Below are 26,663 nucleotides of genomic sequence, written 5' to 3'. Positions count from 1 at the left end.
CAATGTGTAGAGGGAGCTGACTGATAATCCTGAGTGTGTGGGAACCAGTGAATAATAATAGAAATGCCAAATAGAAGAGATACCAGTAAGAGTAATTTCTATTTCAAGTACAGGAAATATATATTAGAATTTAAGGAGAATATTTTTTTTTCCTTACGAGAAGTGGGAATCTCTTATCAGCAGGTTACTGCGTCCTCTGTTAAACGTTGCTAGAGTCCTCCCCCCCACTTTACAAAGGAAGAAGCCCTTTCCATAGCAATGACTTTATTCCTCCTCTCTGTGCTGAAATCCTTTGGGCTTCACACTTGCGCAGACAAAAGATTATTTTAACTTTTCTTTTTAATTCATGTCTTGTTGACGCATGTATTTGCAGTCTCATGGCTCTTGGATTTTATTTTCAGAAAGTCAAGCTGTAGCAATGGTGGTGTGATAAATAGTTACATCCAGTCAGATTGTGTAGCACTACTATCTCTCTTTATTAGACATGTTAAAAATCAATACAAATAGTATTAATGATTTTATTTTCTCTATTGCTACAAAAATTATTAAATTAAAGCAACAGAAGTTCAGAAAACTAAAACTCTGCTTAACGTACAACCAATGGACATCTCTATATTCAGCCTCAAATTCGAAAACCTTGATGCCAATAAAGAAGTATACCAAGACCTTGATGCCAATAAGGAAATATTCTTGTGTGTTGGAGATAGATGAAAAGAACATCACTATCCACATAAATTTAAAAACATTAAAAATTTTTAAAATTATTCACATAATTAACAAACCAGCACCAAAGAGGAGGCCAATAACTATATTAAGAAGATATATTTTTAGAAGATATTGGATTTATATCCCGCCCTCCACTCCGAAGAGTCTCAGAGCGGCTCACAATCTCCTTTACCTTCCTCCCCCACAACAGACACCCTGTGAGGTGGGTGGGGCTGGAGAGGGCTCTCACAGCAGCTGTCCTTTCAAGGACAACCTCTGCCAGAGCTATGGCTGACCCAAGGCCAATCCAGCAGGTGCAAGTGGAGGAGTGGGGAATCAAACCTGGTTCTCCCAGATAAGAGTCCACACACTTAACCACTACACCAAACTGGCTCTCCTGTTGCAGTTTTCTTTCTTTAACAGTATTTGATTCTGCTACAGCAGTCACAGACAAAAAACCAAAAAGAAAACCATACACATACATGCACACATAGAGAGAAGTATGCATTATGCAAATCTTATCCAAATCTACCCATCCATATCTAACAAACCTTATCCTTATGCCTGATATACCCTAAAAGGAACTAAACTTAATTTAAAATTTCCCTATTCATCTACCATTAGTCAATTATTTTAATCCTAATATATGCTAAAGGCTAGACAGGGAATCAAATGCAGAAAGAGACACAGAAACTGTTGCATAGTGCAGAGCAAATAATTAGGGAACTGCAGGGGGATTATATAAGCAGCTATGCCTATCCTTCAGTTGGAAAGAGCCAATGTGAAAGAATCCTCTGGTGTCTGTGGTCCTTTCCACACTAGACTTTAATCCTGGTTCATCCCCGTTCCTAAACTGATGTTCCATGCTGCACTTGAGTTCACCCCTGTTTTTATCTTGGTTTATTTTTTTCTGTTTCCACACTAAACTCGCGTTCACCCCTGTTTTTATCTTGGTTCCCCCCCCCCCCCCAATTTCTACATTACACTGAGTTCACCCCAGTTTTGCACCACAATTGTCCTGGGAGATATGGATGCTGTTTTTCCCAGGGTTTTCCTGCAAGGTAAATGAACACGAGTCAAGCTCAGAGAAAACCCAAGTGGAGGTCCAAATGTGGAAAGGGCCTGTGTTTGCTTCAGTGTAGACATCTTGCACCGGCTTTTGTCTTCCCCTCTCCCCCCCAACCATGGCAACACCAATCAAGGGACACTGAGTTTCTGACCCTTTCTCCCATCGTGCCAGGCTGTCTGGGAAATGTTGCAGTTTTCTTTGATTCTCTAGCCCTCATGTTTAAGAACGGGGCAAAAGCAATTATCAGAGACCGATTACTGAAATTGGAGGTGAAACAATCTCTGGCCAAAGTTGGGGGGACGTATATCCCAACCCTCTTTACAAGTGATCTTAAAAGTGCCAGGTATCTAGGAAAGATACAGCCAATTAAGATCAGGCGGATGCTGTCCTTGGCACGCTTGAACATTCTGGACACAGCAGTTCTGAGGGGCCGTTTTCATAAGATTTCATAAGATTCCGCTAGAAGACAGGATCTGTCCGTGCGGCCTGGAGGAGGTTGATACTGTTCCCCATCTTATTCTGAACTGTCTTTTCCATACAGAGGTAAGGTACAAACTTCTGTGGAACCACTTAATGTTAGCTGAATCTTTAAATCAGGCCCAAGTCTTGCACTTCCTCCTAGGGGACGGGTGTGATCAACTTTCCCTGGATCTTGCTAAGTTCCTATATGTTTCCGACCTTGAGAGGAAGAAATTTAACACTGCTTGTATTTGAAAGAAAGTTGCCCTTAGTTAAGTATTGCCTATATCAGAAAATTTTATTACTACTTTGATGGTTGTACATAGTTATTATATTGTTTTGTGATATTTTAGCTTGGTGTTGTGTTGTGGTTGTATTGTTATCGATGTGTTGTGTTGTTGTGGTTGATTGGCCTAGAGCCGTATTAAACTGACTGACTGACTGACTGAGTTTTCTTTCTCAAGAAATCCTTTGTCTGTATTTCACTTGCCTCCTCTTGCAAGCAGCGAAGCCCGCTTTCTATAAGTTAACAGAACTGCAAATATTGAGAAGTACTCTGAATCTTTGGAATGATAAAATTTGGATAATGAATTATTTGTAAATATTCCTAGTATCGTATTGTTTTTCCAGGTCTTCCTGAATCCAAATTGCACATTCCTAGAAATTAGATCATGTCTACCAGTCTTGAAGAGTGCCTGCTATCTCTTTAGTAGAAGAGATATATGTGGTGGTTATGGGAGGTGGTCAAGTAGGATGAAGCTCTGAGGCAACAAGACGTTGTTTAGGTGTATGTTGTTTTGAATCCCCTCAAGTCCTTATAGTTGCCTGGATCCTTTCTATAATGACCATCACGCTAGCCTCTGTCTTTGAATCACCCACATTAATGTGAATGGGTGACATGAGTTTATGAGGAAGCATTGGTAGCTTGTAAACTGTGTTATCTCCCTCAGACAGCTATAACACTGGATGAACTTATGAGGTGAATTTAGTCCTCCTTCACTAAATATTCAGTTAGAAAATACACAGGTGAAGGCAAAACTGCACGTTTTATTAATCAGAAAAAGAGTATGTTTTCAACAGAAAGTATTAAAAGTTTTGGCTTAAGTGGGAGAAATTACTCTCAGCTGCTACTAAGCAGTGAAACTGTTCCCAAAGTGATTTAATACTTTACCACTGGGCCAATTTACAATAGATAAACACTGAGGGCAACATTTTCTCCCTTTCCCTAGAACATCTGAAATACGAGATTCCCCTTTCACTTCAGAGTCTCTGGTTCTCAGAAACTGCCCAGGAAGATTTAATGCTTTTGGCTTTTACCAGGGTGCTTGCTTATTTATCACCTAAAAATAAGCTTTACTCCTTAAACCCACCTAAAAACAAATAAAAATCCTGACAAAACTGACACCCTTATCCAGAGCTGCAAATCCCGGTTCAAGAGAAGTTTTTTCCCCTCTCCCTTTTTAAATGGATACTTGCTCACCTCCTCCCATCCAGTGGCGTTACATGGGCTCTGATTGGCTGACAATCACTTGGATTAACATGAGGCCAAAATCACAAGGAGTGAATCAGAGCCTTAGAAGAGAGGCAGGACTTTGGGGGATGATTGCCATAGTAGACTTAGCTGGAAAAACTAACCCAGTGTATGGCTAATACTCAAACCTTATATACTTAATTCCCTGGTTTTTTGGGGGGGGGGGGTGGGATTCTGTGACAATGGAGTCAAACTGAGTTATCATTTGCTAGTTTCAGGATTCTAGAAACTTATTTCCTTAGCTAATATTTGTTTGTGGCAAAAACCTAATTGTTGACAGGTCTTGATATTGTGATTAAAACTGATGCCAGCACCCAGTGCTGTTGGTTGGTTGTGTGTGTGTGTGTAAGCCAGAGGATGGAGTTGTGGGGCCAGGCCACATGTGTCCTTCTTTATCTCCCAGCAATGCAGCCTGGTGCCCCTCATTGGCCTCTTGTGGACAGCACTGTTGGGTGGGCAGGTGTGTCTGTGTGTGTGGGAGCCAGGGGATGGAGTTGGAAGGCAGACCATGCATGTCCTTCTTTCTCCCCCTCAGCAAGACTGCTGCAGCGGGGGGGGGGGGGGAGGGAAAGAGGAAGCTACTTCTCATCCCAATTTGGCTCAGCTGCCCTTTTCAAACTTTCTCCCTCCCAGCTTCTAATCTGTAAGACCTCAGGGAGAAGTAGCGCTGGAGGTATGGGACGGAAGATACAACTCCTGGGCTGCTTCTCCCCACAGTCTGAAATAAAAGGGGGCGGGAGTCAGGTTTTGGCCTGGGGCACTTGAAACCCCAGTCCCAGGCCTGCTCCCTCTATATCTTCTTTACCTTCGCTGAAAGTCCCCATAGTCTCTCCCCTTTCCTTGCTTCCCTCTGTCCTTCTCAACCACCAGCCAACCTATCTTTATCTGTCTCCATTTTCAGCTTTCCCTCCTTCCATCCCCCTGGCAGCCTCCCCTGGGAAAATGTGGTCCAGTTGTACAGTGTCAGTTGTCAGGCTGGGCCAAATTGCACAGTGGAGAACCTGCATGGATTTGCAGGGAGCACCTTCCTTTTTCTTGTATTCCCCTCCCCACATTATTTATCTCCTTCCAGCAATCCTGATATCCTCAGCCTTCCCTATTTCCTTCTCATCTTTCCACCCACCAACTGCTTTTTCTCTTTCCCCCCATCTCCAGCTGTGTTTATTTTATTTACTTTATTAATACCCCCATCTTTCTGCCAGTGGCTGACAATTTTCAATTCATCCATTTTATTCCACTATAACCCTCTGTAGTAGGTTACGCTGAAGAGTCACATGACTAAGAATCACCCAGTGAACTTCCATGGCTGAGTGGAGCTTCAAACCTGTGTTTCACACATCCTAACCTGAAAACCACTACAGGTAAGGGTAGAAAGTGACATATGACAGTGTATTTAAATCTGAATTTTGAAAGAAGGAAGCAACATCAGAGGAAGAGGTGGGTTTGGGGGGGTGCCCTCAAAGTGACATCATAAGAAGGGGTTGAGGTTTTGGTACAGTGTGCTGGAAGTGACATCATTGGAAGGGGGTGGTGCTTGGAAAGTGACTTGACCTATGACCTGGAAATGACATCATGGGATATGGATCACAAAATTGATGTCCCACGCTTACTAGGCACTATCCCAAAGTCCCCAGGCTCCATCCCCAAAGTCCCCAGGTATTTCCTGAGTTGGACCTCGCAAACTTATTTACAAGCATTCTGTACCACACCACTCCTACCTTCTGACTGAAAAGTCTCAGAGATCTCCACTCCTACAGTCTGACCAAGGAGACTTTGTATTTTGAAAGTTTATCCCTCAAAACTCTTGTTGGTCTCTGAAGTGTTACTGGGCTTGAATATAACTGTTCTACTGCAGACCAACACAGCGACTCTCTGAAACTATAAAAAAAACCTCCAGCATTAATAAACATGATCTTTCAGGAACACTGTTCATGGGCAGATTTGCTTGGTCATGCGCATAAATGGATCGATTTTTTTTAAAAATAAATAGGTGGACAACTGTCAATTTATTGAAATAAGAATGGAACCAGGATTCTGGTGTTATCACATAGGAAGACTGAAATAACTACCAGGTGGAGGGGGGAAAACACATTTCCTCCACTGTGGTGGAAGTTGCAAGACCTAAGTGATGACATTATAATGTCTTTCTCTGAATACAAGTTATTTATTTTGTGAATACAAGTATGAGGCTAGGACCCCAAGAAAGCTTATTATCACTTTAACAAATATAAGAATAATGGCTCATCTCCCAGTGTTTCTCTGAGGGGAAATGCACAAATGCCTCCTTCAGTGATTTAGCTATGCAAGACTGCACCAACTGTATAAATCGATGGTGTGGTGTCATTTGGAATACTGTGTGCAATTCTGGTCACCGCACCTCAAAAAGGATATTATAGCATTGGAAAAAGTGCAGAAAAGGGCAAGGTTTGGAACACTTTCCCTATGAAGAAAGGTTAAAACGCTTGGGGCTCTTTAGCTTGGAGAAACGTCAACTGCGGGGTGACACGATAGAGGTTTACAAGATTATGCATGGGATGGAGAAGGTAGAGAAAGAAGTACTTTTCTCCCTTTCTCACAATACAAGAACTCGTGGGCATTCAATGAAATTGCTGAGCAGTCGGGTTAGAATGGATAAAAGGAGGTACTACTTCACTTCTTCACCCAAAGGGTGATTAATGTGTGGAATTCACTGCCACAGGAGGTGGTGGCGGCTACAAGCATAGCCGGCTTCAAGAGGGGGTTAGATAAAAATGTGGAGCAGAGGTCCATCAGTGGCTATTAGCCACAGTGTGTGTGTGTGTGTGTGTGTGTGTATAATTTTTTTGGCCACTGTGTGACACAGAGTGTTGGACTGGATGGGCCATTGGCCTGATCCAACATGGCTTCTCTTATGTTCTTAGTATGAAACCAGGCCTATACCTGAAAGGCAATTCTAGGCTCTGGAGAAGCTCATGGAGGCCTATTTTCTTGTGTGCACATTGATCTCCCTTTGATAGGTCTCTCCTTTTAAAAAAACCTATTAAATATACATACTATTTTAAAATCCACCATATGACATTCATAAACAATATTATTAGTGTGATCCCTACATTGATAATTAAGAACAAACATTTCTTATCATTCACAGTTAATATATTAAAATATACAAGAAGTATCAGACTGTAGGTCCAGATCTATCACTATTATAATACTTGACATAATACTTAATTCAATAAAAATAGTTGATTATTATTTCACTAATAAAAGAAAACCATACAAATAAAGCATGCCTTATCAGAATGAAATATCCCATTAACAAATGAATAATTCAACTAAAATCGAAATATAACAGCTATAGGTGCTCATGTCAATGTGGCATAGATATATCAATAAAAATATTAACTCCCATATATTAGTTTCCAACAATAAAAAAATAGGATTGCTTAATTTGCTGTCTCTAAGGCAAACACTTCCATCAATAGTTTGACAAACTGCCAAAGTTTTATCAGTAAAGATTTAACATTCAGTTCTTTTATCTTTCTAACCTTTGGTGACGATCATTTTAGCAGCTGTTATTAATTCCAGAATCATCAGTCTACACTTGAAAGGAAAAAGTTGTAGAGTTGGTGAAAGTTTCTCTTTGTAATGTTACAGTTTACAGTGGAAAATATTGAAACAAGATGACTTCTATTTCTCTATGAATCAAGTTTGCAAAATAGACTCAGTGTTCATCTTCAGGTAAAATTCTCAGTCTTAAGGTAAAAACTAGAAACGGTATCAGTTCAAATGGGCAAAAACCTTGATAATCTCATGCGCTCTGTAATCTCACATGCTCTGTAATCTAGTCACAGAGAACAACGCAGAGAGTGTCTTCCCCATGCAAGGCACAGTGCGTTCACCAAGATTCCAACTTTTTCTTTTTCTTTTTTTTTGCTTAGAACGGCAGATAGGCAAAGCTGTGCACCCATGATTTGGGTACTGAGACACACTACATCATGTGCCTTGCAGTGTTTCTAGTAGTACAGAAAGTAAGAAACACAATAATGCACTTGAAGGTATTTAGTTAAAAACTGGTTGCTATTGTCAGGAGAATTCAGATGTTATGGTAGGACATTAAAGCTTGGATCCAAAATAGTACAAGTAGAGCTTAGTGAGAGGGACAGAATGGTCCTAACTTTCCTCTCTCGCTGCAGCCCAACAGCCCCCCTGAAATACTACTTGCCCCTGAGAGCTAGAAACACATAGGAATGGGTCTGGATGTAACACAGGGGTCTACAGTGGTAGAAATAATTGATTAAAATCCTCTCTCTCCTTTGTCAGCAGAAGCACCTTGCTGCTGCTAGAAAGCCAGGGTTTGATCCAAGCCAGTGCTTTTTGATGTACATATGAAGACATGTTGAGACTGCATAATTATTTTATAAATGTCTTCCTTGATTGTGTATTTCAGAATAAAGCAAAGAATAATTGAGTATGGTCATCAGGATTTTAGGGTATAAGATAATGCATTTATCAAACTGCTCTAGATCCAATTCAATGCCAACTCAAATCATTTTTGTCATAAATTAATAGGCTTAAATTACCCACCAATGTCAACAACTAATGCTTGTGTTCGTTCATTTATTCTCTTATACACATACTCATGGAGCAAGTGAATGTGAAAAGTATTATATTAACACAGCTGAGATCTAACTGAGCTTTCAGGAAGATTTGAAAATGACAAAACTAATTATTCTGACTGGATTATAGCCAATATAATCCAGGCAAAAAAGGCCATCAATTTCATATAATAAAATGTCAATCACATTGCTTTAGCATAACTGTTTGCAAGATTATTTGGTTGGTAAATTGCCTTTGGGGTTTTGGGTATAGATGCCAACAGAATTATTACCTGCAGGGCCTGAGTAGTTCATCTTCACCATTCTTTCTGAGGAAAAGACATTTTGCATAAGGCTGTGCTTCTGTCTATTATTTGATTAAAGCATAATAGCAGAAAGATCCAGATACTTGGCAGATTCTTATAAGAAGTCAGTTACAAACAGGTTAATTCAACTCCATTATATTTAATATACCCAAACAGCTCAATAAATGGCACGTTCCTTTGGCACAGATTCTAGGACTTAAGTTAGCAGGGCTTTCTTTAGCTGAGCATTATGAAGTGTGTTCAATAATCAAGCGCAAGACTGTCCAGTTGCCATCAAAATAAATGATGTGGAATCTAAAACATCATAAAAACAATCAATGGCAATGGTATATTAGAAACACTATGTGAACCGCTATTTGTTAAGATAAGCTGTTTCATGATTTATTTTGCATTTTTGTGCGTGCTATGTTTTCTAATCTTAAAAAGGTAAAGGTAGTCCCCTGTGCAAGCACCAGTCGTTTCCAACTCTGGGGTGACGTCACATCATGACATTTTCACGGCAGACTTTTTATGGGGTGGTTTGCCACCGCCTTCCCCAGTCATCTACACTCCCCCCCCAGCAAGCTGGGTACTCATTTTACCGACCTTAGAAGGATGGAAGGCTGAGTTGGCTATCTGAACCCAGCTTCGACCAGGATCGAACGCAGGTCATGAGCAGAGAGCTTTGACTGCAGTACTGCAGCTTTATCACTCTGCGCCATGGGGCTGCTAATCTTAGGCATACATATTTACTTGGAAGAAAATTTTACTATGTCCAGTTGGGTTTATTCTAAGGTAAGGGTGCGCCGGAACATTCCAGATGTTTTTAAAACAAAAACTGAACATACATTATTCATTTTCTTAAATTTGTTATGCAGGACCGGCACTACTGAGTAGGCCAGGTAGGTGTAGGGTGGCCAGACCGTCCCGGTCTCCCGGGACTTTCACGGTTCTGGCCCCCAATTCACGGCTCCCGGGCTGGGTATACCGGGACCATTAAGAGGTCCCGGTTTAGCCAGCCAGAGAGCCGGGGGCCGCGCGCCCGGGCGGGGAAGGCGGCGAGGGAGGGAGGGAGCGACCCTGCGCGTGCGCAGATCGCCCTGCGCACGCGCAGGGACGCTCCCTCCCTCACTCGCCGCCTTTCCCGCCCGCGCACGGGGCCCGGCGGTGGCGGCGGAGGCCCGGGAGGGCGTCGGAAAGGCCCGCGGGGGTCGCTGGAGGGCCTCCAGCGACCCCCGCGGGCCTTTCCGAGGCTTCCCCGGGGCTCTCAACCCCCACCCCCCGTCCTCCTCCCCCGGGAGGGAGTCGGAAAGGCCCGCGGGGGTCGCTGGAGGCCCTCCAGCGACCCCCGCGGGCCTTTCCGACGCTTCCCCGGGGCTCTCAACCCCCACCCCCCGTCCTCCTCTCCCGGGAGGGCGTCGGAAAGGCCCGCGGGGGTCGCTGGAGGCCCTCCAGCGACCCCCGCGGGCCTTTCCGAGGCTTCCCCGGGGCTCTCAACCCCCACCCCCCGTCCTCCTCCCCCGGGAGGGAGTCGGAAAGGCCCGCGGGGGTCGCTGGAGGCCCTCCAGCGACCCCCGCGGGCCTTTCCGACGCTTCCCCGGGGCTCTCAACCCCCACCCCCCGTCCTCCTCCGCCCGGGAGGGCTTCGGAAAGGCCCGCGGGGGTCGCTGGAGGGCCTCCAGCGACCCCCGCGGGCCTTTCCGAGGCTTCCCCGGGGCTCTCAACCCCCACCCCCCGTCCTCCTCCCCCGGGAGGGCTTCGGAAAGGCCCGCGGGGGTCGCTGGAGGGCCTCCAGCGACCCCCGCGGGCCTTTCCGACGCTTCCCCGGGGCTCTCAACCCCCACCCCCCGTCCTCCTCCCCCGGGAGGGCTTCGGAAAGGCCCGCGGGGGTCGCTGGAGGGCCTCCAGCGACCCCCGCGGGCCTTTCCGACGCTTCCCCGGGGCTCTCAACCCCCACCCCCCGTCCTCCTCCCGCGGGAGGGCTTCGGAAAGGCCCGCGGGGGTCGCTGGAGGGCCTCCAGCGACCCCCGCGGGCCTTTCCGACGCTTCCCCGGGGCTCTCAACCCCCACCCCCCGTCCTCCTCCGCCCGGGAGGGCTTCGGAAAGGCCCGCGGGGGTCGCTGGAGGGCCTCCAGCGACCCCCGCGGGCCTTTCCGAGGCTTCCCCGGGGCTCTCAACCCCCACCCCCCGTCCTCCTCCCCCGGGAGGGCGTCGGAAAGGCCCGCGGGGGTCGCTGGAGGCCCTCCAGCGACCCCCGCGGGCCTTTCCGACGCTTCCCCGGGGCTCTCAACCCCCACCCCCCGTCCTCCTCTCCCGGGAGGGCGTCGGAAAGGCCCGCGGGGGTCGCTGGAGGGCCTCCAGCGACCCCCGCGGGCCTTTCCGACGCTTCCCCGGGGCTCTCAACCCCCACCCCCCGTCCTCCTCTCCCGGGAGGGCGTCGGAAAGGCCCGCGGGGGTCGCTGGAGGGCCTCCAGCGACCCCCGCGGGCCTTTCCGACGCTTCCCCGGGGCTCTCAACCCCCACCCCCCGTCCTCCTCCCCCGGGAGGGCTTCGGAAAGGCCCGCGGGGGTCGCTGGAGGCCCTCCAGCGACCCCCGCGGGCCTTTCCGAGGCTTCCCCGGGGCTCTCAACCCCCACCCCCCGTCCTCCTCCCCCGGGAGGGCGTCGGAAAGGCCCGCGGGGGTCGCTGGAGGCCCTCCAGCGACCCCCGCGGGCCTTTCCGACGCTTCCCCGGGGCTCGAAACCCCCACCCCCCGTCCTCCTCCGCCCGGGAGGGCGTCGGAAAGGCCCGCGGGGGTCGCTTGAGGCCCTCCAGCGACCCCCGCGGGCCTTTCCGACGCTTCCCCGGCCTCTACCACCCCCCCCCCCGTGCTGGCGGAGGCCCGGGAGGGCATCGGAAAGGCCTCTCCGCCGCCGCCGCCGGACTCGCCGCCGCTGCCGCCGCCGCTGGACTCGCCGCCGCCGTAGGTAAGGGGGCCGAAAGCGGGGGGGGGCTGGCGGTTGGGGGTTTGCCTTCCTTTCTTCCCTCCCTCCTTCCTTTCTTCCTTCCCTCCTTCCTTCCTTCCTTCCTCCTTCCTTCCTTCCTTCCTTCCTTCCTTCCTTCCTTCCTTCCTTCCTTCCTTCCTTCCTTCCTTCCTTCCTTCCTTCCTTCCTTCCTTCCTTCCTTCCCTCCTTCCTTTCTTTCTTCCCTTCTTCCCTCCCTCCCTTTCTCCCTCCCTCCCTCCCTTCCTCCCTTCCTTCCTTCCTTCCTTCCTTCCTTCCTTCCTTCCTTCCTTCCTTCCTTCCTTCCTTCCTTCCTTCCTTATGTTCTTATGTGACACAGAGTGTTGGACTGGATGGGCCACTGGCCTGATCCAACAGGGCTTCTCTTATGTTCTTATGTGACGCAGAGTGTTGGACTGGATGGGCCACTGGCCTGATCCAACAGGGCTTCTCTTATGTTCTTATGTGACGCAGAGTGTTGGACTGGATGGGCCACTGGCCTGATCCAACAGGGCTTCTCTTATGTTCTTAAGTGTGACACAGAGTGTTGGACTGGATGGGCCACTGGCCTGATCCAACAGGGCTTCTCTTATGTTCTTAAGTGTGACACAGAGTGTTGGACTGGATGGGCCACTGGCCTGATCCAACAGGGCTTCTCTTATGTTCTTATGTGACGCAGAGTGTTGGACTGGATGGGCCACTGGCCTCATCCAACAGGGCTTCTCTTATGTTCTTATGTGACACAGAGTGTTGGACTGGATGGGCCACTGGCCTGATCCAACAGGGCTTCTCTTATGTTCTTATGTGACGCAGAGAGTTGGACTGGATGGGCCACTGGCCTGATCCAACAGGGCTTCTCTTATGTTCTTATGTGATGCAGAGTGTTGGACTGGATGGGCCACTGGCCTGATCCAACAGGGCTTCTCTTATGTTCTTATGTGACGCAGAGTGTTGGACTGGATGGGCCACTGGCCTGATCCAACAGGGCTTCTCTTATGTTCTTAAGTGTGACACAGAGTGTTGGACTGGATGGGCCACTGGCCTGATCCAACAGGGCTTCTCTTATGTTCTTATGTGACGCAGAGTGTTGGACTGGATGGGCCACTGGCCTGATCCAACAGGGCTTCTCTTATGTGACAATACTGACTTTGGTGGACCCAAGCACTGATTCAGTGTAAGGGAGCTTTGTGTTTGTGTCTTCTAGTGCAATTTTGTTCTCAGATCCTGTATTTACTTCATCAGTATATGGGATAAGGCACTTTCTCAACTGTGCTGCATAATGCAGCCTATTTATTTTGTCCTGTTGGCTCTGTTGGCTCTATCTGCGCCACCTTCATCACTTTCGGGGTGTGGATCCCCCAGTGGAGTGGTCTCCCGACTCCCTCCGCCGGCTGTTTCTGATAGCCCTGCGCTCCCTCTTTCATTTGATATGTGTCCCGTGCGGGTGCCACCCTCCCGCCGGGAGATGCCGCAAAATGAGCCCCCTTGAGGCTTATGGCGGCAGGGCTCGGGGGAAGCGAGCTAGACTGCTGTTCTTTTGAGGGGTTATAGAGTGTTTCGAGCCCGTCCCTGTGGCATCGGTCCCATCATTGTGGGGCCCAGGGGGCCGGCGCAGCGGCCTGCTGAAGCAGCCTGTCGGTCACTTCCGGGTTCCTGTCCTGCATCTCGACCTGTGTTATTAGTGACAGGCTGCTTCGGCGGGCCGCTGCGCCGGCCCCCTGGGTCCCACAACGATGAGACCGATGCCACAGGGATGGGCTCGAAACACTCTATAACCCCTCAAAAGAACAGCAGTCTAGCTCGCTTCCCCCGAGCCCTGCCGCCATAAGCCTCAAGGGGGCTCATTTTGCGGCATCTCCCGGCGGGAGGGTGGCACCCGCACGGGACACATATCAAATGAAAGAGGGGGCGCAGGGCTATCAGAAACAGCCGGCGGAGGGAGTCGGGAGAGCACCCCACTGGGGGATCCACACCCCGAAAGTGATGAAAGTGGCGCAGATAGAGCCAACAGAGCAAACAGGACAAAATAAATAGGCTGCATTATGCAGCACAGTTGAGAAAGTGCCTTATCCCATATACTGATGAAGTATATACAGGATTTGAGAACAAAATTGTTTCCGGCGGTGATATTTGGGGGATTTTTGGGGACGTCACAGGAAGTGCTGTGAAGTCACTTCCTGTTTCCGGCAGTGGCATTTGGGGGAAATGATGTCATTTGGGGGAAGTGATGTCAGAGGAAGTGATGTCACTTCCCGTTTCCGGCAGGTGACGCGGGGGAAATGATGTCACAGGAAGTGGTGTCACTTCCTGCTTCCGGCGGTGGCATGACATCACCGGAAGTGACGTCACCGGAAGTGACGTCACTTCCTGTTTCCGGCGGCGCGCGCGCTGCGCGCGCGCGCACCCCTACCTCCCCCCCCCCCCCAGGTGTCCCTGGCTGGCCTTCAGACATTATGGTCACCCTAGGTAGGTGGCCACCTGGGGATACCTGACCCTGCAGAAGGAAGCACACAGAGTGGGGAGGTATGCAAACATGCATGACTCTGGCTCCAGCTTCCTTCCTTCCCCTTTTCCTCCCCTTGGCCAGGCTGGCCTCATGTCCCTCCTTCCCTTGCCCTGCTGCCTTCCTTCCCAGAGTGGTGGCATGGCTGCAGCCCCTCCTTGGCCCACCCCACCAATGCAGACAACAGCAGCGGCACTAGAGGAGGAGTCCGGTAAGTCTCGTGCCAGTGGCAGCAGTAGCTGCTCAGCTGGCAGCTCCTCCTCCCTCTCCTGCCGATGGTGGCAGCAGCGCCACTCAACAGAAGGCTGACTTCCAGTGGTGGCTGTGCACCCAAGTCCCAGCTGTCTTGGCTCTAGGTGCTGGACGCAGGTGGCTCATCATGGTGGCGAGGGAGGCTGGAGGCACTGTACTGCACACTGAGTCCTGCTGGCTAGGCTGCTGCTGCATGTGCCCCTCTCCCGCTCCTGCAAAGTGCAGCCGCTCAAGAGTTCCTCTTGCCCCTGTACCGAACTCGGAAACTACAGCTAGTGCAGAATGCAGCAGCCAGACTGTTAATGGGACTACCTCGGTGGGAACATGTACGGCCTAGGCTGTGGGAACTGCACTGGCTGCCAATTGTGTACCAAGTCCGTTACAAAATGCTGGTTACTACCTTTAAAGCTCTATATGGCCGAGGACCTGTCTACCTTAGGGACCATCTCTCTCCATATATTCCCCAGAGAGCACTGAGATCTAGTTCACAAAATCTTCTGAAAATCCCTGGGCCAAAGGAGGCTAAATTAAAAACAACTAGGGAGCAGGCCTTCTTGATAATGGCACCCCAATGGTGGAACCAGCTGCCAGAGGAGGTGTGGGCCCTGTGGGATTTTAACCAGTTCCGTAGGGCTTGTAAAACCGCCCTCTTTCAACTAGCCTTTTAAGTTGAACTGAGCAGTAACATCAAGCCATCTTTATATATACTGAGTTTGTAGCACCGTTAAGTTTTACTGGATTTTAGATTATTTATGTAATTTAATTAATGTATGAACAGTTTTCTATTGTTATTGTTTTGATTTTATTGTTGTTGTATCATGGTATGTACCATGTCCTGTAAGCCGCCCTGAGCCTGCCTCGGCGGGGAGGGCGGGGTATAAATAAAAAATTATTATTATTATTATTATTACAAAACAACACCCCCCAAAATGCAAGCACCTCTCTCTCTATGTGACTTATCTGGTCCTGTGATTTCCCTTTTTACCCCTCCAACGGTCTCTCCTTTTTATGGGGGGGAGGGGAGAATGTGGGCCCCTCTTTCCTCTCCCCACTTTGATTGAGTCTTAAAGCCACCGCCCACCCAGCACTGTTCTGAAGGTGCGTGGCACCCCAGGCAGGCTCCCTGCCTGCCACCCTCCACCCCGCCTTCCCTTTGCAGCGCTGCAAGGCAGCACTGTGCTCCGTTGCCCCCACAAGGCTGGTCCTTACCCCCCTGCCGCCACAGCCCTCCCTCCCTCTGCCGAGGCTGGTCCTTACTGGCTTTGATATAGCTGGCGTGGCATATTATCCTTTGAAGAGCCCGCGGGTGGCAAGTTCGCTCCCCCTCCTTCCCAGAACTGGAAGTGAGGGGAAGTGAAGTCTCCTCTCACGGGCTTTTCAAAGGATTAGAAGCGGCACCAGCCGCATCGAAGCTGGTAAGGACCAGCTGCGGTGTGGCATGGGGTGTGTGGCATGCGGGTGGCGACGGAGCGTGGTACTGCCTTGCAGCACTGCGAAAGGAGGGAGGGCTGTGGCAGCGGGGGAAGGAGAGAGGGAGGGAGGGAGGCAGGCAAACTAGGCGTTTGCCATGGGCATCAGAAGAGGGGAGCCCAATTTGACGCCCCCACCTCCCAGTGCCCTAGGCAATCACCTAGTTTGCCTAGTGGGCAAGCTGGCCCTGCACTCACCTCCTGGACAAAGGAGGGTAGGATATCTTCCCCCCACCTCCTTCCAGCATTTCAGCTGTTCCTCTGCTCCCCACCTTTTCTCTTGTGCGTTGAAGCCTGCAGGATTCAAATTGGGAGCAGTGTAGAGGGAGAGAAGATGGCACAGTTCTTGTCTGGAGAGGAGTTCAAGTTAGGGTTGCCAAGTCCAATTTAAGAAATATCTGGGGACTTTGGGGGTGGAGCCAGGAGACATTGGGGGCAGAGCCGAGAGCAAGAGTGTGACAAACATAATTGAACTTCAAGGGAGTTCTGGCCATCACATTTAAAGGTACTGCACAAATTTTTAAATGCCTTCCTTCCATAGGAAATAATGAAGGATAGGGGCACCTTCTTTTGGGGCTCATAGAATTGAACCACCTGGTCCAATCTTTTTGAAACTTGGGAGGTATTTTGGGGAGAGGCACTAGATGCTATACTGAAAATTTGGTGCCTCTATCTCAAAAAACAGCCCCCCCAGAGCCCCCGATACCCGCAGATCAATTCCTCATCATTCCCTATGGGAATCTTTCATAGAGGTGCATGATGGCTCTGGGGGCGGGGCTTCCCCCGCCGGCCAGCTGGCTGAGGGAGGGGGGAAGCCTGTAAAACTGGGGGATCCCCCTCTGGGACCTGGGGATTGGGAAGCCTAGTTCAAGTGTATGCAGTTGTGGGGGAGAACAAGGGTGGATGGAGGCAGCATGGAGTGGTGTCTTGGGCGGGGAGGAGACCTCAAGGAGAGAGGGGAATGGCATAGAGAGAGGCCAGGAGGTGGGGAGGAGATCTCAATGGTTGCCAGCTCCAGGTTGGGAAGCACCTTGTCAGGGCTGGATTTTGGATGATGCACTTTCATCTGGTTTGGACAGGCAGGATTTTGCCACAGTCGAACGGGCTGTGTTGCTTCAGGCTTGCTGGTGGAGGAACAGGCTGTTGTTGAACTCTCGGCCACCCCACCCCCAAAGACAAATCACTTGCTCCTAAAGAACACAAGCCCTGCACAGAGAGAGCAATTTGACCCCAGCCCCCATGCTTACCTATGTTTTTCCCTGTTTGCATGAAGATTTATATGCAGAGGATCAAAACAAACTTTAAGATCCTCAGATCTTTGAGACCCATGCATTTTTGCAGCTGAAACAGTGCTGATTTTTTTTTTTTGCTAAGGTCCCTTCTCTTTTAATAATACTTAAGATTAAGAACATAAGAGAAGCCATGTTGGATCAGGGCAATGGCCCATCCAGTGCAACACTCTGTGTCACACAGTGTCCAAAATTTTATACACACACACACACACACACTGTGGCTAATAGCCACTGATGGACCTCTTCTCCATATTTTTATCTAACCCTCTCTTGAAGCTGGCTATGCTTGTAGCCGCCACCACCTCCTGTGGCAGTGAATTCCACATGTTAATCACCTTTTGGGTGAAGAAGTACCTCTTTTTATCCGTTCTAACCCGACTGCTCAGCAATTTCATCGAATGCCCACGAGTTCTTGTATTGTGAGAAAGGAAGAAAAGTACTTCTTTCTCTACCTTCTCCATCCCATGCATAATCTTGTCAATCTCTATCATGTCACCCCGCAGTCGATGTTTCTCCAAGCTAAAGAGCCCCAAGCGTTTCAACCTCTCTTCATAGGGAAAGTGTTCCGAACCTGTAACCATTCTAGTTGCCCTTTTCTGCACTTTCTCCAATGCTATAATATCCTTTTTGAAGTGCGGCGTCCAGAACTGCACACAGTACTCCAAATGAGACTGCTCCATCGATTTATACAGGGGCATTATGATACTGGCTGATTTGTTTTCAATTCCCTTCCTAATAATTCCCAGCATGGCGTTGGCCTTTGTTTAGCTTGTTCAGTGTTTGTAGCACTTTACAGGTATTTAACAGTCATCCTTGCAACAGTCCTGCAAGGTATTTAACAGGTATTAAATACCTGTTAAATTAAATACCTTTACAGGTATTTAACAGTCATCCATTTTAGGATTCTTCAGACTAAGAGAGAGTGACTTGCTTAACTTAAGTTAGAGTGGGATTAGAACCAGTAGTCTCTTCTTCTACAGCTGTACACCTTTACATAATAATAAATGGAGGGGCTGTGGCTCAGTGATTGAGCATCTTCTTGATATACAGAACGCCCCAGATCTGTTTTAAAAATTGGGGGGGGGGGTTTGGGAGGGGGGGGGGTCAAGTAGGTAGCCTCTCCTAGTGCGCCAAAAATCCAGACACTGGCCCTGTAGTTATGTTATACATTCAATGTTATATCCCCCACCCATGAAATCCAGTGTTAAATCCTTTATAACAGTATGTTTTTTTTCCTTGCTTACTATGTAATTTGGGTGAAATTTATAGATGTTTACATACAAAGCACACATCTGGCTCTCACCTCCCAACCAGTTGGGAAAGAGACTCATATTAATTTTATCCTAGCCCAAGGTATCATTGCCACATTTCAAGTAGAAGAAGATGAAGATATTGGATTTCTATCCCGCCCTCCACTCCGAAGACTCTCAGAGCGGCTCACAATCTCCGTTCCCTTCCTCCCCCACAACAGACACCCTGTGAGGTAGATGAAGATATTGAATTTATATCCCGCCCTCCACTCCAAAGAGTCTCAGAGCGGCTCACAATCTCCTTTACCTCCCCCCCCCCACAACAGACATCCTGTGAGGCAGATGAAGATCTTGGATTTATATCCCGCCCTCCACTCCGAAGAGTCTCAGATTGGCTCACAATCTCCTTTACCTTCCTCCCCCACAACAGACACCCTGTGAGGTAGATGAAGATATTGGATTTATATTCCGCCCTCCACTCAGAGCGGCTCACAATCTCCTTTCCCTTCCTCCCCCACAACAGACACCCTGTGAGGTGGGTGGGGCTGGAGAGGGCTCTCACAGCAGCTGCCCTTTCAAGGACAACCTCTGCCAGAGCTATGGCTGACCCAAGGCCATGCCAGCAGGTGCAAGTGGAGGAGTGGGGAATCAAACCCGGTTCTCCCAGATAAGAGTCCGGACACTTAACCATTACACCAAACTGGTAGGATACAGTGACTAGGATACAGATCCCCAGCCTTGGTGAACCTGCAGAGACACATCTACTCTAATTGTTTAGCTTGTAGAGTGAATTTTATCTGTTCAAAACTCAGGAAGCAAGTAAGCAAAAGGGGGGAAAAAATCACCCAGCATTATGCCACTATTATAGGCAATTAAAATTCTTACTTACACAGCAAACACGAGGCATTTAGCAACCTTAGAAGGCAGGTAGAAGGACACCAGGGGAACAGGGAGACATTTGGCATTCTGCAAAGGCAAACTGTGTATTCACTGAGCAGCACTTCCTAATAAGAGAGCAAGAAGCAGAAGAAGCTATAGCTCAGTTTCAAACGTAGTTGGTGCGCAGCAAAGGCAAATAGCAGTCCTTGCTACTTGCATATGTAGTATCCAGAAAGCCTTCCCCCAGACGATGCAATGACTTGCTGAAGCGGGCACATCAGTTCAGTACTTTTCAGCAGCAAGATATGCTACTCTGCTATGGAAAACATTAAACTAAATTATCTGCTGGCTCACTTTCTCCCACTCTGCCTGCCCCTGCCCTTGTTGAAATACCTGAGAGCAAGGTGACAGAGAGCACCTTTCTTTCTTTCTTTCTTTCTTTCTTTCTTTCTTTCTTTCTTTCTTTCTTTCTTTCTTTCTTTCTTTCTTTCTTTCTTTCTTTCTTTCTTTCTTTCTTTCTTTCTTTCTTTCTTTCTTTCTTTCTTTCTTTCTTTCTTTCTTTCTTTCTTGATGTATACCCCGCCCTTCCCACCAGAGTGGCTCAGGGCGGCTTACAGCATATAAAACTTACATAGGTTTGGCTTAAAAAACAATTACATAGCAGCAGTTAAAACAGTAGGTTAATGAAACATAAAAACCAGCGGTCTGTCAGAATGCACTCTAGCTCCATCCAAAATTCTCAGTGTCGGTTAGTTATAGGCCAGCCAGAAGAGGGCTGTCTTGCAGGCCCTGCGGAACTGCCCTAGGTCCCGCAGGGCCCTCACCTCTTCCGGCAGCTGGTTCCACCAGTAAGGCGCTGTTACCGAGAAGGCCTGATCCCTGGTAGATTTCAAACGGGCCTCCTTTGGCCCGGGGATTACAAGCAGGTTTTGCGAACCCGATCTCAGTACTCTCTGGGGAACGTGTGGGGAGAGACGGTCCCTAAGGTAGGCAGGTCCTAGGCCATATAGGGCTTTAAAGGTAATGACCAGCACCTTGTACCGGACTCGGAATATTATTGGCAGCCAGATAGTATATGGCACCATGTCCATATACTATCGATTGGTTAAAATTTTGGATTCGTTACAACAGTATTAAAGAATATGAAATTTTCAGTTAATTTTTTATTAGTATCCAACTGTACACACTAGTGCTTATTTTGTAGAAAAAGCCCAGCAGGAATTCATTTGCATATTAGGCTACACCCCCTAAAATCACCATTGTTCCACACCATTGGTTTTTTTTCTACAAAAAAAGCCAAACAGGAACTCATTTGCATATTAGGTCACAGCCCTGATGCCAAGCCAGCCAGAACTGTATTCATGTGCATTCCTGCTAAAAAAAGGGGAAAAAAGCCCTGGCACATACCTAGTTCACTGCAGGACTACATATAACCATTTATGTTCAGGAAAATAGTATGGGGAAAGGGATTAAGTTCCTTTCATCCTCCAATCTGAGTGCTTAGCCTACCCCAGAACTCTGAAGTGTTCAGTGGAAAAAGTTACTGTTTTAACGCTATATCATACTTTAAGAAAGGGAAGGTGCAGATCTCAGATTCAGCAGGAGCTCACAGGAGTGCAGCTTCTGAACCTTTCTGAGGGTTTCCCCTCCTCCTCCCTACCTACCTTGTCTGTTGAATAGTAGGTATAGCTGCATAACCATCCCTGGATTAGGAGAGCAGGCGGCCAGCCAGCCACCAGGGGCTTTGTCACACCCCCAGCAGCCCTCATTAACCCCTGGAGAAGCCCGTGTCACCCTTTCCTCACTTCTTATGTGATTTTGGGTGTTGGTGGCTTGCTGGCCTTTTGACTGGGGGGCGGGGTGGCCTAGGAGAGCCTCAGGTGAGTGAGGCCTGCTTGGGCTGGCTGGATCTCTAGCCAGCCCAATCAGGCCTCACTGCCCCGGGGCTCTCCTTTTTTGCACTGGGTCGCTTTTGTCTGGTGGGGGGGCATATGCTAATGATAATGAGCTCCACCACCTATTTTTCTACAAAATGACCCCTGGGAAGGTGTACTGGTTTTAAGAATTATCAGAAATGTTGTTGATATATCACGAAAACTCATTAGGTTCCATTTTCTTTTTTTATCGAGAGCCAGTCATATGTCTGCTCAGTGCTTCCATATAAAAAAAAAATGGCAAATTTTCTTGATCAGATTTTTTTCACTAAACAGTATCAAAACGAACCGAGTTCACCCTATATAATATAGTGGGTTCAATGCATAGATGAGACGAGGTTGCAGTGATCCTAGCTCTCTTTATTAGTTACAACATGGTAATGATTGAACTAGAAGACTGGAGAACTGGGCCAATGGGGCCTGAGCCGTTTGGGGAGGGCGGGATACAAGTGCAAGAAATAAATAAACTATATACATACCAAGGTTCCCGTGCAAGGGCACCATTGGCTCATTCAAACCAGCAGGGGTCCCGTGATTGGAGCAGGGCAGCCGGGATTTGGATCCTACTGCCCATTGTTCCCGAGTCTCCAAGCACAGTCCTAAAGGCTCCAATGAGCCAGGCAGGAACATCATTTATACTACATAGCTTTAGTTCATATACATAACACCCTATGTTCTAAAGACTCCTCAGATTTCAAGATAATTAGACAAAAGTATCCAATCTTGAATAATGTGCTCCCAGCCAACCTCTCTGCACAGTGGAAACAGGCATGAAAATAGCTACCAGTTTCCTGGGATGCTGTTTTTTTTAACCAAAGTAACTGTGTCTCTCTAGTAAGGCACCCTTCCACCCCTCCAATTGCATTGCCAAGAGATAGGAATATTTTTTTTTTTAAAAAAAATGCTTATTTGTGTGTGCTTTTCAGGAAGCCTTGACTGCCTTGAATACAGACTACCCAATCTGATGCTGGATAAATCAGATGCTTTTCACGGGTAGCAGTGTCCCTACCAGAATCTCCTGACCTCATTGGGTCCTTCTATATGAATTTTGCAAGGTTTGAATAACCCTTAAATTACTTTATACGGCTGTTGCAAGGACAAAATGGGAAAGAGATGGCTATGTATGCTGCCTTGGGCTCCAAGGAGGAAGAGTGAGAGCAGTCAATCGAAGAAATCAAACATATGAAATCAAACGATGGGAGCACATTCAGCCAGTGCTGAAAGAGCTGCACTGGCTACCTATTGTGTTCCGAATCCGTTTCAAGGTGTTGGTATTGACCTTTAAAGCCCTTTATGGTCAGGGACCTGTTTATCTGTGGTCCTGCCTTTCCCCATATATCCCCCAGAGAGCACTGCGTTCAGGGACAAAAAATCTGCTGTCCACCCCTGGGCCAAAGGAGGCCAGGTTGCGTTTGACACGAGCCAGGGCCTTCTCGGTGGCAGCACCAGAGTTATGGAATGCTCTCCTGGAGGCCATGAGGGCCCTGCGGGACCTTCCTACATTCCGCAGGGCCTGTAAGACCAAATTGTTTCCACAGGCCTTTGATGCTTAAACTGAGAGAGAGCTGCCTCCTGACATCAGCTAGAGTTCTCGGTGACCAACCGTCTGAAAAGGAGAGCCAGTTTGGTGTAGTGGTTAAGTGTGCGGACTCTTATCTGGGAGAACCAGGTTTGATTCCCCACTCCTCCACTTGCACCTGCTGGCATGGCCTTGGGTCAGCCATAGCTCTGGCAGAGGTTGTCCTTGAAAGGGCAGCTGCTGTGAGAGCCCTCTCCAGCCCCACCCACCTCACAGGGTGTCTGTTGTGGGGGAGGAAGGTAAAGGAGATTGTGAGCCGCTCTGAGACTCTTCGGAGTGGGGGGCGGGATATAAATCCAATATCTTCATCTACCTCACAGGGTGTCTGTTGTGGGGGAGGAAGGTAAAGGAGATTGTGAGCCGCTCTGAGACTCTTCAGAGTGGAGGGCGGGATATAAATCCAATATCTTCATCTACCTCACAGGGTGTCTGTTGTGGGGGAGGAAGTTAAAGGAGATTGTGAGCCGCTCTGAGACTCTTCGGAGTGGAGGGCGGGATATAAATCCAATATCATCATCTACCTCACAGGGTGTCTCTTGTGGGGGAGGAAGGGAAAGGAGATTGTGAGCCGCTCTGATACTCTTCAGAGTGGAGGGCGGGATATAAATCCAATATCTTCTAGAACCACCAACATAGTAATAGTACAGCACCTTGGAATAGTTTTATAGATTTTTATTGACTTATTGTTTTAAATCGTGTAAACGACTGTTTGTAAGCCGCCCTGAGTCCGCTTGCGGAGAGGGCGGGATAAAAGTCTAATGTAAATAAATAAATAAATGTACTGAAGGGGCTGTGTGATATCCATTATCTTAAAAATAAATTATCTTTATTTCATCTCACATAGCCTGGGAAATATTTGCAAGACAATTAGGAATAAAATATTCCTCTAGTATTGTCAAGAGGGCAAGGTGGTCACTTTATGCTTGTCAGCAGAACAGTTTCAAATCCTCACACTGAAGCTAAAAACTAATACTAAGCTCAGTCTCTCAAATAAATCACACAGCCTTTGCTTTCCACAGGGGATAATCTAAAGCAACAGCTTTTTAACAAATCATGGAGTGCCTTGAACAGCTGAATTGGAAAAAAGACCCATTTCTTCTATACATGACTTCTTGAAATTACCCCCCAAAAAAGTTTCCTTACTTTTTCCATGCAAGAAAACAGCTGCACACGCATGCGTCCTGTAGTGCATCATCAGCCCAGATTTTCTATTTACAATAGCCTTTACAGACTTACATTTTGTACTCCCTACTTCAACAGGAACCTGAAGCAAAGACAAGACTGCACTTTAAAATGCCCCCTTGGATAGTCCTGCCAAATGTTTTCATGACAAGCTTTAAAAGGAACGGGAGCATCTTTTAAGGCCAGCTGTTTACAAGATTATACAATCAACAAGGGCGGAACGGGAGGTTTGAATATACCTGCCAGCTTCCTGGTACTTTGTTGGGCACAAACAAATTTTCTTTTACCATCATTGGTAGGGTTCTGTATATTCCACATGTTGAAGAGCTACATAATTTGGAACTGGTACTAGAGCTTCCTAGGGATATCCTTAAATCAGGTTTGAATAAAATTCCCAGTGTGGCTGGGAGGAAAAGAGAGAGCCAAAGCTTCCATTGCTCATTAAAGAACACATTAGGAACAATATATAAATATATACGCAAACCTACAATGGTCATACGCTGTGCAGGTTCCAGAACTGATCTGTTTTTAGTATAGAAGCTGGATTTGGGTTTAGTGTAAAGATGATGTGCCTTGCTGATGACATTTCACACCTCAACCAGTGAGGTACCAAAAGGGTCTTAAGTACAGAAACATGGCATTCAGAATCTTAGAGAAGATATTCTCATAAGGAAAGCAGAAAAGGTTTATAATTTTATTAGCCCTATTCCTTTGCCTTTAATGTCAGTCTTAGAGGCTGACATTAAGTGATGGAGCTGTTATCAGTTGGTGTCCATGTGTGGGGGGGATAATTTATTTCATTTCTGCATGGGAAATTGGTATTAAAGGCAAAGTGACAGGGCCAGGATTTTTTTGTTTGTTTAAATCCTTGTTTAATCTCTACCACCTCTCTGACCTAGCTAATCAAGGAATGGGTTAACCTTCTTCAAAGAGGCACAATAGGAGAGTTTAAGTCTTTGAGGGAATTTCCTCCAGCAGGGAAACAGCTGGGGCTTGTTAGGAGTGCTAATGAAACATTAGTGAGGCTGCTACACTAAGAGGAAAGCTCAGGATGTTGTTTTAAAGGAAGGAGAATTAAGCAGTGGGGCTTTCTGAAAAGGGAACTGATCTGCTCACAGTAGTGTCTCCTACATAAATCCCAACCCTGAAAGCTCCACGAGAAATGCAATCGCTTGTATTCCAGAGGGATCACCTGTAGCTTTAAGAATAGGTTACAGGCAGGTATTCAACAGAAGTAGCTTTCCCAGCAGATACATGAGAAGGCTTCACTTGCTCATACCTTACACAATCTGTTTTAAACACATAACCTCTGCCAACAGAACCTTCCTTGCTGCCCAGCATTACTGAACTAGTGTCACTAGGCTATTCACAGATAATTTTTCAAATATGCCTCTGTGAATTCTTTGCTTTCAGTTCATCTGCCCCAAAAGAACAAGTAGTGAAAGAAGGAAACCCATTAGGTCAGTTGGGTTATCTGGTTCTTACTACTGCAAACCACTAAAAGCAACAACTTCCCCCCTGGTGCCTTTAAGAACAGGGTGCAGAAATTAAGAAGGTAAAGCTTTTCATTTGCTGGATGGCTACTTTAGATTACTATAACTGCCAACAACCTGAAGAAGATATAGTACAAAACCAGAAATGGGTGAGATTTTATGGGGAGCCACGACAGACTTCTTAACCACCGGCTAGCTGGTGAATTCCTGTCGTATCACAGGCAGCCAAAGCTGCAGCTGACTTTTGAAAGCAAGCTGTTGGTCGCATTATATTGTAATCTCAGCCAGGAAAATGCAGTTGCAGAACACAGAATTGTTTGGTGTGCGTTTCCCTATTCATGAGCAATCGCTTGCCCTGCCTCAGATGCCATGCAAGTAATACAGTGTGAATGAAAGCAGCTAGGCTGAGAATGCTACATACAGCAAAAAGATGGATGTTAAAACAGCACTGTTTCAGTGCGGTACTAGCAACCACCCCTCTGACTTCGGTATTAATTGCTGCATTACAACTGCCCTGTAAGACATTCAGCAAAGCCAGTACAGCAAACTCCTCCTCTCTGCTGCTTTGTAAAGAGGTTTGCTGTGTGCTTGACTTACCAAATATTACCCAAGCTGGGAGAAGCCACAGGGTATTCCATAGCACAAGTGGAGGCTTTGAAAAAAAGCTGAGAGGCGTGAGCTGTACCTTTAACAGAGGCTACACAAGCAAGCCTCCTCTGCAACTGTTCCTGAAAGGTTGAGAGGAATCTATTTTGGCACAGAGGAGCTGCTCGCTGCTGTCAGAGCCTCAGATCAGAGTTTTGTGGTATCCAAGTTATAAAGGACCCTTCTATCTGGACAGAACGAGGGAAAGAAGAGCTTTCTTTGGTTTGTGAACCATGAGTGGCTGCTCGAAGAGATGCAAGCGTGGGATTATTAAATGTGCTCAGACCATCTTCAAACTCATCACAGGCACTCTCAACAAAGGTAATGCCAGTGATTTTTTTTTGTTTGTTTTTAATGTGGGTGATGGGAATTGCTGTTCCCAGTAAGGAAGTTTTATTATGGTTGACATTACCTAGCCCACGGGGGGCTCTTGGTGCTGCTCGGAGTGAAGTCATGTGCATTGAAGGATGCAAGTGAGGCTGGTTAGCCTTATGTAACTCATTCTAACTTCTGGGAGGTAGTTTTAGCTTTGCAGTGTTGATCCAGCGTAGTTTGTTTGTT

The sequence above is a fragment of the Heteronotia binoei genome, chromosome 5, assembly GCF_032191835.1.
Source record: "Heteronotia binoei isolate CCM8104 ecotype False Entrance Well chromosome 5, APGP_CSIRO_Hbin_v1, whole genome shotgun sequence".
In the NCBI taxonomy this organism is placed as follows: domain Eukaryota; kingdom Metazoa; phylum Chordata; class Lepidosauria; order Squamata; family Gekkonidae; genus Heteronotia; species Heteronotia binoei.
The sequence above is the reverse complement of the archived record's forward strand: the minus strand, read 5'-3'. Positions refer to the sequence as shown.